Below are 18,598 nucleotides of genomic sequence, written 5' to 3'. Positions count from 1 at the left end.
GCACATTCATGTACCCTCCCAGCGCCCCCAGTGCCCGCTGCCCGGTTGTCTTCCCCGCTGCTGTCGGTCAGCCATGACCCTGGGCCTACCAAGGGTCCTTGGACATGGGTGAGCAACAAGGAAGGTGGGAGGGAGAGCTGCATGGGAACGGACCCCTTTCCAGCGGTCCCCAGGTTCTCAGGCTGTCACTCCTCCCTGACAGCACCCAGGGTCCTCTCCCCAGGGGTCCCAATAGGGCCCTTTTTACTGGTACATTTCCACTCAGGGCTGGCAGGTAGCCAGCCCCTCCTGGGCTCCAGGCAACAGCATGTCAGCCTGTCGGGAAGGCCAGGAAAGTGGATGTGGTGGCTTCTTGGTGGCTTCTGTTCCCCCATAACCTCCGCTACCCCACCTCACCCCCAACGTCCCCCTATGAGGGGGTGCGGCATGGCAGGTGTACTCCCCCCTACCCCTGCCCATCCCAGCTCTTCTGTTCCTATCTGCCATCTCACCCTGAGCATTCGTATCCCTGGGTCCCACTCCTTCCCTGAACCACTGACCCCGCCCTGGGCCCTGTGGAGACCTGGGCCAGGTCCGTGTGGGTAGTGGGGGCTGGGTCTAGCTGGTGCCTGACAGAGAGGGAGGAATGACTCCCTACCCAGGGCAAAAGGAAGTAATGGAGAGGCAAGAAAATTACCACTCCTTCCACCGGAGTGCTCCCTCCCTCGCTCCCTCCCTGGAGAGCTTCTCTGGAGCCTGCTTGCTGATCTGGACTCCAAAGCCCAGAGAGGTTAGGGGGATTTGCCCAGGCCGGCACAGACATGGGAGCTGGAGTGGAGACTAGGTCCCCCTGCGTCCCACCCCAGCATTCAACCTTTCCAGCTCTTCTCATAAGCTACTCTTAGTATAACCATTCGTTGTCGAGGGAAACCAAGGCCCGTAGAGGTTAAGCTCTTTCTCAAGGTCACACAGATTAAGAGTGGGGGTCTGGAGACTGACTCCAACATACAGCTGTGCTGGGTGGGCTCCCTTCTCCCCCATCCCTGGGGGCAAAATGGGGTGATCTGGAGGACCCTTCCTTCCTGGGTCCATACTCCAGCACAAGGGGCATGGGGCGAACCAGGGCAAAGTCAGGGAGAGAGAGATTTCTTTGGCGCAGGGGTGGGGGTTGGAGCTCCGGGGGCAGAAACTGCCTCACGGACTTGCCCACTTTCCTTGTGCGGTAGCAACTACCGTGTGCTGTGCACATGCTGGGCCTGAGGCACACAAGCAGGCACCAGAATGACCACCTCCGCTCCCAGGGGGCCACAGTCTGGTGGGGGACATGACTCAACGGGGCAATCCCAGGACAGAGTGTCAAGTTCTATGGTGTGAGGCCCAGAGCTTTGGGAGCACAGAACAGGGGACCCGAGCCACTGCCTAGGGCATGGGCGGGGGGACATCTGGGCTCTCAAGGCCAGGAGGTGGGGGCATGGTGAGACCTGGACAGAGGAACAGGAGGCGAGGGTAGGGGGGTGGTGACTGCCACCGTTTTTTTGCAGCCCAGCTGCCTGGGGGATTTGGGGCAAGGGGCTCAGGAGGGCTGTTGACTAGAAAGAGGGACAGGCTGGTGTCCCCCAGCCAAGAGGGGCTGCCCACTACTCCTTCCCGTCCCTCTGCCTTTGTCTGCCATTATCTAAATCCCACCGCCTGTGTCCTCCCCCTCCCCAACATTTCTGCCTCTTTGGGTCCCTTTGTCATTCTCTTCTAAATATGTCCTAAGTGACAGATGGTCTGCACCTTCCAGGGGCTCCTGTGGAAGGCCATCAAAGCCCTCCACAGAAACTGTATATGCTGCCGCCTCCAAGCAGCCCTGTGTAAGCCTCGACATCCCCAATAAACAGCCTCAAGAAGCAGGGGTGACCCTGGTGGTGATCATTGTGCCTCAGGGACCCACTGGGACTGGTGCTGGGTGCTGGGCAGAGTCCAACCTGGAAGCAGGGATTGGACCTGCCAGACTGGGCTCTGGAACCCAGAATGGTTCCAGAATGGTGAATGGTGAATGGTGGCACTGAGACCCCAGAAGTAGTAGCCAGGAGCTGCCTGCCTGCCATCTCCCATCATGGGGCCTTGGGGACCACTAATGACTCACCCACCAGGATTTCCCTGGTTTATTGTCTGCACCTGGCAGCTCTGGGGACTTCGGTGACACCCCCAAGCTCCCAGGGAGCCCCCTACTGGGCTCTGGGCAGACTTCCAGCTCTCCTGGCTACAGCGCCCTGGCAAATCCCCCAAAAATATCTTCCTACAGGAACCTGTCAGCCCAGGCACTTTCCAGCCACCTTGAGGACCCAGACTGTGTTCTCCAGGAAACGATGCCTTCCCAGGTCTTCTCAGGCTCGTGGGTGACTTCTAACAGCCACAGCCATTCTGTAATATTAACTAGGGTGAGCAGGAATCCACATGAGCTGAGCGTGCGGCCAGGAATCCCAGAGGAATCATGATGGACATTACGGAGCTGGTACCACAAGCTGATGAGATCTAAAGACTGCCAGTTTTATTTTTTAATTTTTTTAAAGATTTTATTTATTTATTTGACAGAGATCACAAGTAGAGAGGCAGGCAGAGAGAGAGGGGGAAGCAGGCTCCCTGCTGAGCAGAAAGCCCGATGCGATGCGATGCGGATGCGGGGCTCAATCCCAGGACCCTGGGATCATGACCTGAGCTGAAGGCAGAGGCTTTAACCCACTGAGCCACCCAGGCGCCCCAGGACTGCCAGTTTTAAAGCCTACTTACCCAGGAAGGAGGGCACTGCTCTATGATGAGCAAGGCATTGCCCCAGCCCAATATTACAGATAAAGAAACCAAGGCACAGAGAGGGTAAGCCACTCTCCCAGGGTCACACAGCTGAGCTCCAGAGAAGAAACCAGTGATTAAGTGCGGTGATGGGGGAAAGCACAGGCAGGTGTCCCAAGAGCACACAGGGCAGCCGCCTCCTCCGAGGCTGAGCTTTTTCCTCCTCCTGGAAGCTGGCTCAGATTTTCTCCAGCCCAGAGGGCAGGGCTGTAGCCCTCGTGCACAGGTGGCTGTGGCTGGTAAACTCTGCCACTCCTCAGTTCCCCTATTTTTCCTTCCTTCCTTCCTTCCTTCCTTCCTTCCCAGAACACATTAATTGAGCATCTACAGCATACCAGGCTGTGTCCTGGGCTCTATGAACAAGAGAGACAGTGTTCCTACCTCAGGGAGCCCCTGTCTTGGTGAGGGAGATACAGACGGGGCTGGTTTCCCAGATGTGTGACCCCCGCAGGAGAAGCATCCTGTACCCCGTTTAATGGTCTTCTGGTGTCATCTGGAAATTGTCAATTAATTTGAAACAAGGGGCCTCGCATTTTCATTTTGGGCTGGACCCTGGCTAATTGTGTGGCTGGTCCTGGACACAGATACTAAACTGTGCAAATGGTGCATGGGGGCCACTTAGACTGTCCAGCAAGAGGAGGTTAGAGCCACCAGCAGGTGCACTGGCTTGAAGGCAGGACTCCCCCACCCCCACCCCCCACACAGGTTGGAAGGCTTGTGGAAAGTTCCAGCGGGCTGGGCAGAGTGAGGCTGGGCAGAGAAGCAGATCCTGGGAGATGATGCCAAGGAGTGGGCTTTGTCCTGACCCCAAATCCCTGTCGTGGGTCCCTGGATCCCCTAGGGCAGCCCCCTGGGGGCTGGGTCAGTGTCAGTCAGGAGATTGGGACCAGCAAAGCTCCAAAAGGACTTAGAAAAAAAACAAACAAACCCTGGGGGTGCTGAGTGGCTCAGTCGGTTAAGCATCTGTCTTCTGTTCAGGTCATGGTCCCCAGGTCCTGGGATGGAGTCCTGAGTGGCTCTCTGCCCAGCGGGGGGCCTGCCTCTGCCTCTCCCTCTCCCTCTGCCTCTGCTCATGTTCTCTCTCTCTCTCAAATAAATAAATAAAATCTTAAATAAAAAAATACCCCTGTGTCTCTGACTGGCTTGCTAGTGCAGGCGTAGGACACAGCATGGACAGGCACAAGCCCTAAACCCCTCCCAGCCACCCCCACCCGGCCCCGGTCCCTCCCACTCGGTAACCCCATTTCCTGGGCACCTTCTTGAGATATTCTGTGCACATACAAGGAAGCACAGACAGGCCTGTATTTTTCAAGATTTATTTATTTATTTGAGAGAGCGCACGAGCAGCGGGGGAGAGGGGCAGAGGGAGGGAGACAGTCTGTGCTGAGCTCCATCTCACAGCCCTGAGATCACAACCTGAGCGGAAACCAAGAGTCCGACGCCTAAGCGACTGCGCCACGCTGCTGGCGCCCCAACACGCCTCTATTTTGATTTTGCAATGTCAATCTTACCTGCGTCCTATCTTGTACACACTATTTTGCACTTAGGGTTCTCACTCCACAATCTGAGATGTCATCGAAAGCTCTTTCAAGGTCATTTAATTTTATAGATGAAGAAGTTGGGACTGAGTTTCACCCAGGAAGCGTGGGTGTTCGGGTCACCCACGCACAGAGCCTGGCCTTGGTCATACACCCACACCTCCCCCACAGCCCCTCTCCTGTCCTCATTGCCAGGACGGCCGCAAGGCGTAGGGGGTACTGCGTGATTCCCATTTCTACAAGGCTCAGAGAGGTACAGCCACCATCCTGGGGCCACACAGCCCAACCCAGATAGGAATCCTCAAAGCCACACTGCCTTCTAGGAGCAGGGTCACCTTCCGCAGGACGGCTCTGCCCCCTGACAATCCCCCTGCCCCCAGCCCCTCACTTGGGCAGGTAAGAATTGGGCAAAGGAACTTCTTGCCCGAGAAAGCCACCAGAACGGAGTCCCAGGATGGCCAGGAGGGCGGGGCTGGGTGGGGTGACCTGCTGGGGGCAAGGCACTGAGTGAGGATGCCTGCCCCCCCCCCAGGTCCCAGCCTTAAGGCCCTTGCCTGTCGTCAGGGAGGGCTGGCATCCGCTGGTTTAATGCGCCTGGGGCTGTGATTCAGCATTTGGGTTCCAAGAGTTATTTTTATTGTGTTTTGTTTATTCAGAGCCTTTGAAGCCTGTTTTTTAGCCTCCCGATCCTAGAGAAAGGAGCTGGTTTGGGTACAACTGTGCAACGATGTCTCAGCCCGAGAAACAATTCTCCCCGAGTCAGGGGCTCATTGTCCCTGCACACACGTGGCCCCCCCCCTGACGTGGGCACCCGTGGGGGTCTGCAGGACAACCTACCACCCACCTGCGGCCAGGCAACAGGCAGCCCCTCCGAAGTTGTACGACGAGGGGCCCTCCGGGCCCAGGGGAGGCTGTCAGTGCTGGCTCAAGGGTGCTCAGCTTTTGGGGGGTCATGAGACTGTGATGAAAGCTAAGGACCTTCTCTGTTCCGAAAAACGTACCTACACACAAAGCTTTCCAGTCGATTCCCACAGTTTCTAGGACCTTCTGAGACCCTCTCCCTTCAGTTTAGAGCCCCTTCCTAAAGGAATCTTACTGTCTGCCTTTTTCAGGGGCTACACTATGGGCCTTCTCATTATTATCTCATTACCTCCTCATAACTGAGGCACAGAGAGGTTGGGTCCCTCACCCAAGGTCACACAGCTCACAAGTGGCTAAGCCGAGATCTAGGCCCAGCCTGCACTCCAGTCCAGTCTGCGCTGCTAACCTAACACTGTGCGTGTGCACGCGCACACACACACACACACACACACACACATACACACACTGCCTGGCGTCTGAGTAAACCTGTGGGTTAGACCCAGAGAGAGGCTGGGCTGCAGAGCAGCCAGGTTAAGTGGCCCGGGCTTGGGGTCTGTCAGAGCAAGGTGACTGGGGTCCAGAACTTTGTGAGGGTCAGCTGAGCTGAGACCCACCTGGAGATTCCCCTGGCCTGGGACCAGCACAGGGGCACCCCCTGTCATCAGAGTTGATGTTCCCATCAGGGGAGGAACAGACAGTGGGGGGCACATGGGAGATGCTTGCTTGTAGTGATTGCTACCTGCATGGACTTCTTTCCTTCCCTCTCTCTCCCTTTTCCTCCTCCCCCATCCATGGCCAAGGATAAGATCTACCCACCCCCATAAGCAATTGAAATAGACCAACCCTCTCTACAGCACACTCACACTTGGGAGAAGCCCAAACCCAGTCTGGGGAGCCCCAGGGTCTCTCTGGCAGGCCACCCCTTTGCCCACATTAGCTGAGCCCACAGGCTAGGCAGGGTTGCCCAATCTGGGGCCTCTTGCTGCCCTATCCTCCTTCCCTGATGGAGGGAGGACAGGGAATGGCATGACCTCCATGGGCCTTCCAGGCTGCGATTTCCAACATTTGTGGAGTTAAGACCCTAATACTATTTTTCAACAGCTTTTGGTGCTTTAATAGAATTGAGGGTAAATCTAACTTGCAAATTTCCCCTTTTGATCTCCCTTTTTCTTTCAGGAGCTCCACAGAGCAGGGTTTAAAACAGGAGGACTGGAGACAGCTCCCACCTCTCTCCTGCTCCCAACCAGGGTTCTCCTGAGGTTGGAAGTCCTGGGGTGGTCATTGTGGGCTGGATTCCTGGTCACCAGCTTTGACTCCCACTGCTTGCCTCCTCTCCCTACATCCAGCACTGACTTGGCCTAGGCAGGCTCCTCCAAGCCCCAGATACTGCCCCCTCTGCCTCCTTCCTGACTTCTCCCTCCATGTGCCCCCCCCCCCCCACTCTTGCAACAGGCTTCTGGCTTCTTTACTCTTCTGAGCCAAACACCTTCATGCCTCAGGGCCTTTGCACATGTTCCCCCCTCCGCCTGAAATGTTCTTCTCACCAGCTTCACTGACTCCTACTTAAGCTCAGGTCTCAGCTTAGATGTTTCCTCCTCAGGGGAGCCCTCCAGGATCAGAACTGAATAGTGGTAACACTACTGGCACACAAGGAACCTTTCTCAGCAGGCCCTGAACTCAGGGAGCGTAGGCACTCAATAGGCTCCAACACACAGCCAGCCACAAGGGAGGCCTTCAATAGATGTTAGGCAAGAGGAGGGGATCCTCTTTCTGAGCCCCTTCCTGGTGGGGTCTGTGCCTCAGTTTCTCTGCCTGTGAAACTAGGTGGGGTGGGGGTGGGTCACAGGCCCACACTTGCCATATGATGATTTTCTGAGGCTCCCTCTGGGTTTCTGGCAAGGATCACACTCATTTCACGGTATTTGACTTCCTTGATTATCTGATTTTTCCAGGGAGGAATTTTAAATCTCTGGATTGGGGTGGCATCTGCCTGATACCCGGGCACCCGTCCCATCCCACCAGCCTGAGTGCACCTGGCATCCTGGGGAGGCCCATTAAAAGGGCCCCTCTTGGCAGATAAGGCCCTGCCCAGAGAAGCCCTTCAAGGGCTCTGTGACTGTGTGGGTTGGCCCCCTGCGGGTGGGAGGAAGGTGGCCCTGGTTGTCCCCCTCTCTGCCACCAAAGCTATCAAGGCGAGCACTGGGGGGGCTCGGGAGCCAGACAGACTGTGAGCCAAGTCTGACTCTGTCATTTCCCATCCAGTGTGGCCCATCCTTCACTTCTCTGTGCCTCGGTCCCTCTGTTGGAGCAGCAGGCACAGAGCAGCACCCCCCAGCTGAGGCTCAGGTGCTGACTCAGCAGGTTCCTGGCCTGGGACTGACACAGTAAGTGCTCCGGGGGCCCAGCGGTCTCTCTGCCTCTCTAACCGCGCCCCACCCGCAGTGGCCAAGACTCAAGTCCCTGGAGCCAAGAAACTAGGTCCATCCCCAGCCTTGCTCCTTAGACGGCTGCGTGACCTCCCGGTGTCTGCTTCCCCATCTATAGAATGCGGGTGATAGAGACGCCGTCCCCTGCTGCCAGTGCCAAATCAGTGTCTGCTCTCGCTATCCCCAGCCTGGCCTCACCCTGCTCGGTGCCTGTGCTGTGATCAATACTGCGACAGCGGGCAGGAACCGCGGAGGGCGGAATCCACGGAAACCAAGTGCATCCTGTCCACCGCGCCTGCGTCTGATTTGGGTTTCCTGGCTGTGGGACCCGGGGCAAGTCGAGTTCCCTCTCTGAGCCTCAAGCTGCTCGCCTGGGAAAGGCTGTTCTTAATCAACCGCACTGGGCGGCTTATGGTGGGAGAGCCTGTGGCCATTGTCATTCTTACTGCTGTGACATCAGAAAGTAGAGCCATGGGGCGCTGGGTGGCTCAGGCGGTTAAGCGGCTGCTACCGGCTCAGGTCACGATCTCAGATGCTGGGATGGAGCCCGCGTCAGTCTCCCCGCTCAGCGGGGAGTCTGCTTCTCCCTCCCCCTCTGCCCCTCCCCCCTTGGGCGTGTGCTTGGTCTCGCTCTCTCAAATAAATAAAATAAAATCTTAAAAAAAAAAAAAGTGAAGTAGAGTCGTTTCGCAAGAAGGGATGCGTGCAGCCTCGACGGTGAAGAAGGACGAGCAAGGTCTGCTCCCTCCGGCTTCTAGGAAGCGGAGGCCAGAGGGCATGGCCGGCTCAGCGGGGAGCGGGGGGCGGGGACGCTGCGGGGGGGTCTCTGAGATCGCCCCTCTTTCGGGGGCCGAGTGGGAGCAAGGCGCAGGTGCGCCCGGGCCGGCCCCGGCCCCCGCGCCCGATCTCGGGGAGCCAAACTTCCCGAGTTTCCCCGAACGCCCCTCCCAGGAAGGCCCGGCGCCAAGGCCTCCGGGGCAGGGAAGGTGCCGGAGGCGCGGAGGAGGGCAGGGACTTGCCCGAAGCCACACAGCCCGGCCCGACCCGGCGGCGCAGCTCGCGGCCCTGCGCGGACTTGCCCAACAGGGACGTGCGGGGCCTCCCGGAGGTCCGCGCCCGCGGAGCCACGGGATGAAAGGGGAATCCGCCGAAACCTGCCTCCCTCCCCGGCTCGCCCGCCCCTGCCGCAACCGGATCTGGCTGGGGGCGCTGGGCTTTGATGTCGGCGCAGCGGCCCCAGCGCCCGGCCGGCCCGGGAGCCTCGGGGAGGCCGACTTGAAAGGGCAGCCGCGGCCGTCCGCGGCCTTACCCGGGCCCGCCCGAAGGCGGCGGAGAGCCGGGAGGCGGGGCGGGGGGAGCCGGGTCCGAGGAGCGAGAGGGCGGGCTGTCCTCGGCGTTCAAGGCCCTTCCCGTGGGTGCCCCGCCTCCACCACCCGTTGCCACGCTTCCTCTCGGCAGCTGGGTTCCTACAGAATAACCGTGGTGCCCAGGTATTGCCTCATCTCGGGCCCTAGCACTTAATGTTCCTGCTGCCAGAAACACCCTTCCCGTCTTTGACTACCCGGCCTCGGGGTCAGCTCCTCTCCCTGGGCTTCAACTCTTGGTGTGGGTTTTCCCAGAAACCGCTTCCAGCCACTCCCCCGCCCCCGCCTTCTCCTTCCCAGGTCCGCCGCCTCAGCGACCCCCACACCAGCACAGACTCCATAACCCTCCACCTGCAGACCCCTAGCTGGGAGCTCCAGGAGGGCACCCTCGAGGCCGCCTCCTGGACCTGGGTGGGCAGGTGCTGGGGGAAAAGGGATAACACCAGTGACGATAGTAATAAGCTCTTGGGGCAAGCCAGCGTGAGGATGGCCGCAGAGAGAATTCCGGCTCCTAGAGTACATCACAGATTCCTGGTTCCCCGTATCCTTAGAATACCAAGCTGGGCGGCCCTTCTCCCTATCTCCAGGCGGGGCCTTGCCCTCACCACACAGGGCCGTTGGGATCAACCACCGACAGCCGCCAGGAACCCCCAGCCTCTTGATTCCCCGCCCCGAGTCCCCTGACGCTGGGCAGCTCCCTCCCGAACCCTCTGCCCAGTCTGCTGATTTCCGAGGCCTCGAAGAGCCCCCCCCCCTCACCCCAGGCTAGATTCCATCCTAGGACTCTGTGGGACCCAGGCGCCTGGGAGAGGGAGCCGGCCCAGGCACCATCCTTTGGGGGGTGGGGTGGGGGAGGGGCTTCCGTAAGTCAGACGCAGGAGCAAAAGGGCCAGGAACCTCGGTTTGGTTCTCCTGTCTCAGGAACTGAGGTTTTCCCACGCAGAGCCCGTGTAACTGGCGTCACAAGCTCACGGGCCCAAGGGCAGCCGTGGAAGGGGCCGTCTAGTGCCTCCCCAGGAGGAGGAGCCAGGAAGCGGGGCTCAGCAGGGGTGGAGGAGGAGGGAGCGATGCAGGGATGAATGTGCTGCCCGCAGGAGCTGCCGCCTGGGTGGGCAAAGCCAGATGTGAGCTTCAGCCTCCCCTCCCCTCCTGCTCGCCAGCTCGTTTTTTTCTAGAGACCTCAGAGCTCAGCCTTCCCAACCGTGTCTCCCCCTCCCCCGCACCCCACCCCCCTCCCCCGTCGGGTACTCGGTCTGCAGCTCCCCTACCACCACTCCCGCTGCCCCAATGCCTCCAATCTGCTGTCTGTGGGGGTTCAGCAGGCAGAGGGGAAAGAGGAGGGGAACAGAGGGCTCTTTTGGGGGGCGGCAGGCTGAGAGCTGACTCCCCACCCCCTCCCCCATCAAGTTTCTGGGCTGTTTTCTCCTGCTTCCTGAGGGTCTGAACTAACCTTCTCCTTACTGCCTGCCTTTAACAACGTTTACTGCGCACCTACTATGTGCCAGCCTGTGGGAGGCTGCATTCATCATGGAGCGGGAGAAACACACAAAATGGACCCATAAATACGGGCTGCGATGGGGGGCTGTGATGGGCAGCTCTAATACTGCCACTAGCATCAGGGAGGCTTCCTGGAGAAAGAGGCAAGGCTTCCTTGCAACCCGAGGCTAGGGTGGGGAAAGTGAGTGGTGGGAGGGGCAGAGGGCACGGTGAGTGGGAGGAATTGTGTGAGTGGGAGGGAGAGCTGTTGGCGGCGGGGAGGGACAGTTTGGTGCGACACAGGCCGGGGTGGTGGGGGGTGCAGGTCAGGTGGAGCAGGACCTTGTAGGACCCAGGAACCCGCAGAATCCAGCCCAGGATGCCCCCACTCTTCCTGTGAGGGGACTCAGGGGGCGGGACCCACAGGAGCAGGAAGGATTAAGTTGGGGCAGAAGAAAATCCCAGCCTGGACTTCCGACCCCTCCTGGAACGGACTGGCCTGGCAGGAGGTGGAAACGGAAAAACTGGAAGCTAGGCTTTCAGGAGGTGTGCTGGCAGACACTGGCCCCAAAATGCACGGGAAGTAGAACTCTTCTAGAAGATGAGAAAAGAGCCCTAAGGGCCTGAGATCCACTCCCCACCTCCTGGCTTACAAGAATAAAGGTAGTAATTGTCACCATCATCATCACAGCAGACACATATTTAGTATTGTCCTTTGAAGTCATTCACTTAATCCTCACCTTAACTCAAGGTGGGGACACTGGGGGCAGTATTGGTCAAATCAGCGGTCCCTGGCCCCCCAGTTGATAAGTAGCAGACTTGGAATTTGAACCCAAGACCGTCTGGCTCCAGAGCTGGTGTTTCTCTATGTCTGCAGTGCTGGCTTGCACGGATTTGCTGTAGGATGAACGAGTGACCCGATCGATTTTGTTCTTGTCTCCATGTGCCCCCTAAATGGACTGGGAGCCCCTCCATATGGGTTCCCCCCCATGCCCCTGCCTCAGAACTTGGACTGTGGCCTCCAGGGCTGAGCCTGGCCTGATCCAAGGGGACTCAGGGAGGCCACCTCCTGGAGTTTTGAAGTCACCCATGCTCCAGCCACCTCCGCAGGCTCCCCACCCAGCTTCCTGCCCACTTCTCTAAGGTCCCAAGAGAGACAGGAAGGTCAGAGTCAGAGAAATTGGAAGTTGCTTTGCTTCTGGCTTTGAAGGAGGAAGGAGCCAGAAGCCGAGGACTGTGGGCACCTCTAGAAGCTAGAAAAAGCAAGGAAACAGATTCTCTGCTAGAGCCCACAAAAGGAACACAGCCCTTCGACGCCTTGACTTTGGAACTTCTGACCTCCAGACTGTAAGAGAATAAATGTGTGCTGTTTAAGCCACTGCATTGGTGGTCCTTTGTTACAACAGCGACAGGAAACGGATCCAGAGGGGCCGGAGCAGATCTTCTCCAGCTTACCCAGGTCTTAGCCAATTCTGATGTTCCAGGAAGAAAAGAAATAATATGAGTGACCCTGCGCTGTAAAGGATTACAAGCCAAGGGACAGGAGGGGGAGCTTCATGAACCCCCTGGTCATCCGAGGGTCTTGTCTGGGACTTTCCATCTCTAGTTTCCCCAGGAGACAACACCAGCCTGTCTGGCGGGAGTCTCTGTTTTGTTGAGCCAACATGTGTGTCTCTGGGCCTGCCTGGGTGCCCTGTGTGTGTCTGGCTGTGCAGGTCCTTGTGAACATGGACACACACCCGGGCAGGCTTGCATGGGAATGTGAGTGCAGGTGTGTACACAGCCTGGGTGAGCATTCCAAAATTCACCTTTCACCCATCACTCCCCCGCTCACTGCCTTCATTGCCCAAGGAAGAAGTTCAGATCTTCCCCAAGACCCCACCCGGTGTCGCTACAGCAGCCCTTCAGCCTTACCCCAATTCCCCAGCATGTACCCTAAGATCCAACCCTGCCCACCTCCTATCCATTCCTCAAAGGGGGCATGTTCCCAAAGGGAGTCCAGGCCTCTGGTCGTACTGTTCCTTCTGTCTGGTTCCCATTTCCCTTGTCTTCCTCATTGACTAGCTCCTGTTCAGTCTTTGGGTCTTGGAAAGCAATCACCTCCTCCAAGCAGCCTTTCCTGACTGCCACGCATGCTGGGGTCATTGTCTTTCCCGTTTCATTACATGGTTCCTCCCTCCTGTGTCCTATCCCTGGTCTCAGCATTACCTTGTACAATTATGGCTCGTGAGTGCCCTTCCCTCTGAGGCCATGTGCGCCCCATGGCAGGTACCCGGAATGCTGTGTCCTCCCCTGTTGCCAGCATCCAGCCCAGGGTCCCAGCCCAGAGCAGGTGCTCTGAACACTTTATTGAATGAATGAATGAATGAGTGCGTGTGTCTGGATTGGGGAGCAAGGAGGCTGCCATTACATGCGGCTCCCGCAGTTAGTGATGGGGGGGGCAGTGGTTTGGCCTAGACTGTGCCTTGGAGGGGGCTGGAGCAGGGGTAGGCCAGACTGTGCAGCTCCCGACCCCAGTCCCCTCTCCCCTGTGCTGAGTGGACTTACTGAGGTTGCTTTGTTGTTGGAAGGGGAGGGTGGAGCAGAGTGAGTGGGAAGGGGAGGCCTGCAGCTTGGGGCTGACATTCTCCTTCCTTCCTCCCTGACCTCCCTCTGACCTCCAGCTAGCCCGGGCCCCTCCACCCAATAGGGGAAGGGACAGGGGTCTCCACCACTGTTCCTATGGGGAAGGACTTCAGGATCCCCCTCTGTGTCCCACCTTCCGTCCACCTGCCCCCAACCCCCCAGCCTCAGTTCTGAGGCCTTGGGAGGAGCTCAGGTCAGGCCCAGAAGCAGGCGAAGCAGGCTCTGTGGGAAGGTGGGGTGAGGGCCTGGCCCTGCCTGACCTCGTGTGACATCAGGTAGGTCACTACTGCACTTCTCTGACCCTTAATCCTGCCGTCCGTGCAATGGCCCAACAGCATTTGCTTGCAGCCGTGCAGCAGTTAATGAGATCATGGTTACAGAAGGCTTGACACAATGTCTGGCAACGGAAAATGCTCAGTAAGTATATTTTGTCATCGTCGGTATCATTTCCCAGGCTCTCCCTCCCCCTCCTCCTCCCTCCCAGCCCTCAGGACCATGCCCTTTGGTGCTGGTGCATGCTGGCACAGTAGGACAGACCTGACTCGCCTTATTCACCTCTGTACTATCCCCAGCTTCTAGCAAAGGGCCTGGCACCTAGTAGGTGCTCAGTAAGTGTCCAATGAATGAACCGGCAGAGTCGTGCGGGGACAAGACAGTTCCTCTCCCTGAGCCTCCGGGTGTCCACAAACTGGGAATCTCTGAGGTCCCTCCCACTTTGAAATCCAGGCTGGGTGTTTGTGTTGCTACTCTGCTGAGTCTTGGTTCTCTCTCTCTCTCTCTCTCTTTTTTTGAATATTCATGCCAGCTGTTCCTTCCCCAAGCCCTCTCTCACCTGGACACAAGCCAACCTCTTGCCTTTTTACCTGCTTCGTGCTTTGACCCTATTCTCCATCACAGAGCCGGGCCAGGGGTCTTCAAAACACAGATCTCTGCTGAATACAGTCAAGAGCCTTTAATGTGGCTCACGGCGCCCTGCACAGCCCAGCCCTGGGGAGCCCTTTCGGCCTCTTCCAGAAGTTTCTACCAGCTCCAGGACACAGGCCTTCTCCGTTTCTCTGAGCCTCCCTGTACAGGCCCTTTGCACATGCTGTTCTCACCCGCTTCACCTGGGTAACTTCTACTCATTCTCCAGACCTGCCACTCCCATTATTGACTGCCTTCATCCCTCCCAGCATCTGTTGAGTCAGAAAGGTATATATATATATAATTTATTTATTTGAGAGAGAGACAGTGCATGAGCGGGGGGAGGGGTGGAGGGAGAGGGAGAAGCAGACCCCACACCAAGCACAGAGCCTGATGTGGGGCTCGATCCCAGAACCCCGAGATCATGACCTGAGCCCAAGGCAGACACTTAAAGGACTGAGCCACCCAGGTGCCGCGAATCAGAAAGTGATAGCTGCTGGAGGGATAATAGGGTGTGTTTTCTCCACTAGACCAAGTGGTCGGGCCGGGCTTGGCTCCCCTTTCTTTCCATACCTACAACACAGTAGAGCTTGGCACAGAGGGGGTGCTCACATAAGGTAGGTCATGGCCAGTCTCCCTCCCCCTGCATGGGGGTCTTTGAGGGTCTCTGCGGAGCACCCTGGTGCCTGAGGGGCAGGGGGCCACAGAGGAATGAGTGTGGACTGGGTGGAGAGGTTCATACTTGTCCTTCTGGGAATGGAGCTCGGTGGGCGGCCAGGGGCGGGGTGCCCCCTGGCTGCGCTGCTCAGCCCTGCCCTCTGCCCCAAATTTCAGCCTGCTCTCAGGGGAGGTCCTGTGTTAACCCTGACATTTTGGATAAATTCCATTCTCTGAGTTTGGCCAGGATGAATCCCAGCCGTACCACTCACCGCTATGTGTCCTTAGGCAAAGCCTTGCCCTCCTCTGGGCCTCAGGTCCTCATATATGAAATGAAGACAACACTGGTCCCTGCTACAGGGGGGTGGGCGTCAATGAGACCATGCATGCACCCTTCCCCCACGGTGCTCAGTATGGAGCTCAGTAGAGCATGCTGCTCAGGCAGGAGAGGGCCCAAAGGCACCAGGGGCACAGGGAGGGACAGGGTATGGTCTTCGGGGGACCCCCCAAAGCCACTCTGCAGCTAGCCTGCAGCAGGCATTAGGGAAGGTGCTAGAAAGAGCCTCAGAGCAGCTGCCAAACAGGAGGTGAGCACTGAGAGAGAGAGAGAGAGAGTGTGTGTGTGTGTGTGTGTGTGTGTGAGTGTGTGCGCTGTGAGCAAGTGAGCTGGTGTGGAAGAGCCTTCAGAGGAGGGGAGGAAAGGAATGAGCTGGAAAGGCTCCGCACTACAGCCGCAGTGAAGCCAGAGGCCCCAGAGGCAGGGAGCTCCAGGGGCCTTCACAAGGGCAGTGCAATCAAAGCCTGTGTTTTGGGGGTGGGGGTGCCCTAGAGGGAGGGAGGGGTTTCCCTAACTCTGGAGAGGAGGGGAGGAGTTCTGGGCCAAAGGGTCTCCCTTGGTTCCCTGTCATCCCTAGCATCGAAGCCCTCTGCCGCCCAGGACCCCTGTTTGAATTTGGGCCCTGCCTCTTGCCAGCTGTGTGACCCTGGGTAAGTTCTTTGCCTTTCGAAGCCTCAGTTTCTTTGGTGGTAAAAATGGGATGATGACAGAACATACCCGTGTCTCAGTTTGCCAGGGCAGCCGGGGGTACCCCATACTGGAGGGCTTAAACAACAGAAATGTATTTTCTCACAGTTCTGGAGGCTGGAAGTGCCAGATCAAGGTGTGGGCCGGTTTGGTTCCTCCTGAAGCCTCTCTCCTTGGCTGGTAGACAGCCCCCTTCTCCCAGGGTCTTCACATGCTCCTTCTTCTGTGCATGTCTATGTCCTAATTTCCTCTTCTTAAAGGACACCAGGCGTATTGGATTGGGCCCTCCCCGCCGATGACCTCATTGAACCTTAATTTCCTCTTTAAAGACTCTGTGTCCGCAGAGAGTCACATTCTGAGCTGCTGGGGGTTACAACTTCGCCAAATGGATTGTGGGGGGCCCAATGCTGTCCATGATGCCTCTTTTGGTCTGGGTTCCCTGGAAGCAGGCTAAAGGAAGGGCCTGGGAGTTTGTTTGCGAGTATAGTCCCAGGAGCAAGAGCGAGGGGTGGGGAGGCAGGGAGTGAAGCAGGAAAGAGCAGATACAAACGTACATTATTGAGCTCGCCATTATGGAGTCTGGGTGGCGGGTCCCCCGGGACTGTCTGAGATTCTTTACGAAGTATGTCTCGGGACCATGTGCCTGAAGAAGAGAGGGGGAGGCTTTTACCCCGTGGCTCTGTTTCCCACCCCCCTCATCAAGGGTTGGCCCCTAGGGTGTCACAGCTGGGTGGCTGCTGAGTGGGTTCCTGGGCCGGGGAAGGGTGCCCATAAGGGGTGTCCGGAAAGCCCCAGGGTGGATTAAGGGGTTTGAAGTCATGCGGCGGGGGGGGGAGATGTTCTCTCTGCCCCTTGTGGCACTCAGCTCAGACCCAGCACTCAGCTCAGTCCCTGTCCTCCACGGGGTCCAAGCCATCGGAGTCCCCTTCAAGTTGCTGGCTACCTACAGAACCCCGAAGACGTTATGCAGACAATTTGCTGCATCTGGGGTCGCTTGCCCACGCCTGAACAGTGACTCCCTTCTTTGCCTGATGAACTCTGGGACAAGGACCCCAGAGTGGTGAGATGGTCATCACCTGCTCGGAGTTCCTGGAGATCTGCCCTGTTCCGGGCTTCCTGGTTTCCCTGCTTCCCTCTCACTCCCCCAGCCAAGGTAACCAGGACCTCTGACCCTACCAACCTAAAGCTGCAGGAGAAGCTCAGTTCCAATGGGGGCGGGGCAGCACTGGAAGGGACTGAGGGGGTCAATCCTGCGACCACAGCTTATTCCTGGCACCATTCACCCACTGTGGGTTCTGTGCCCAGCACCCCAAAACACTAGGGCACAGAGAGCCCAAGGAGCCTGCCTCGGCAACCACGGGGGCCTGAGTCCAGCTTTGACTCCCAATCTAGTGCTCCTACGAACACACTCCAAGAGAAAACGTGGGGGTCATGGGGAGAGGAAGAGGCTGGGACAGACGGGGACCTAATGCCCACTCCATTCCAGAGGGTCTCACATACAGCTGGTGCGAACTAAGTACGCGCTGGTTGACTGAGCTGAACCTCTGGGTGTCTGCGTGGGTGGATGGGGGGACAGCAGGACGAACAGGTGGGCCGGGCCTAGCCCCGTACGGTTCCGAGTCCCAGCCAGCCAGCCCCGCGTGCCTCTCCTTGGCTAGCCTCCTCATCTGCTTGCTATAGCAATCTCCCTTTCAATTCTGCGGAGTCACTGCTCTCAACTCCTTGCCCAGTCTGTGTGCCAAGAGTTTGGAGGGAAGAAAGACTGACAGAGCCTCGGAGCCTCAAGCCGCCTGACCTTGTTGAAGATGAGAAAACCAAGGCAGGGGGAGAGTCCTGCCCCACCCCCACTCCCCCAGCAGCCTTGGGTCCCCACCCCTGCCTGGCTCACCTACCCCTGTGGGCAAGAAGCCTTAGGACTTCTCTGTCAGATTTTGGTAACCTGCTTACCTTTGCCCGGCAGGCCCTGGGGGTAGGGGGTGGGTGGGGGAAGGATGTGGTCTGCAAATGGGGTTCCCTGAGCCCCAACCAGTCATTCTGAATCCTTCCGAAGAAGTTGTAGGTGTTGTGCTAACACAACCAGTGAATCTCCAGGGAAGCTCGGGCTGGCCCCTGAGAGGCAGGACAGGGCTCTGGGGCATTTCCTGACCCAGACTATGGGCTGCTCCCCTCACCACCACTCCCTCCCATCCAGGAGTCTCTCTTCTCTCCCCTCCAGGGTCTGGAGACAGGGCCCAGTAGCCCACTTCTGTCCCCCACACATAAATGGCATGGGGCAGACCCCTGCCCCTCTCTGAGCCTCAATAGCACAGCTGGGACGGGTCAGAGACCTGAGTCCCTTCTGACCCCGACCGTCCTAGACTCCTTCCTTGGCCATCAGAACTCGATCTTCCCTTCTCCCTCTGTCTGCAGCCCCTTTCTCTCTGGCCCCCCTCCGGCCTGCACTCTGGCTTCTCTCCGGCCCCCCTTTGAGTGTCCCCCCCCCCCCCGCCCCCGCTCACATATCCTGCCTTCTCCCTCCTCTTTCTCTCCCTCCTCCTGACCACCCTCCTCAGAGAATGCCAAGTCTGCAGGTTTCCAGCGACCTTGAGCAGCCAGCAGGTTGAGAGCAGAGCCTGGAGCTCAGAGCTTTGCAAAGGGGCCTCTCCCGCTGGAGCCCTGCGCGTGCACTCCTCTCCCATCCCCTATCCCACTTGCCCTGCTCTATTTCTCCCCCATGGCATTTCCCATCTTCTCACTGTTTACTTCCCTTAATCAGTGTGTTTATCGGCCATCCCCTCATGAGAACGTCAGTATCACCGGGGCAGGGATTTTTGTCTGTTCCCAACACCTACAACAGACCCGGCGCACAGTAGGTGTTCAGTGGGTAACGGATGACGATCCCCTCTCCACTGGCTAGCTCCCGAGAGCCAC

This window comes from Lutra lutra, chromosome 13 (genome assembly GCF_902655055.1).
Source record: "Lutra lutra chromosome 13, mLutLut1.2, whole genome shotgun sequence".
NCBI lineage: Eukaryota > Metazoa > Chordata > Mammalia > Carnivora > Mustelidae > Lutra > Lutra lutra.
The sequence above is the reverse complement of the archived record's forward strand: the minus strand, read 5'-3'. Positions refer to the sequence as shown.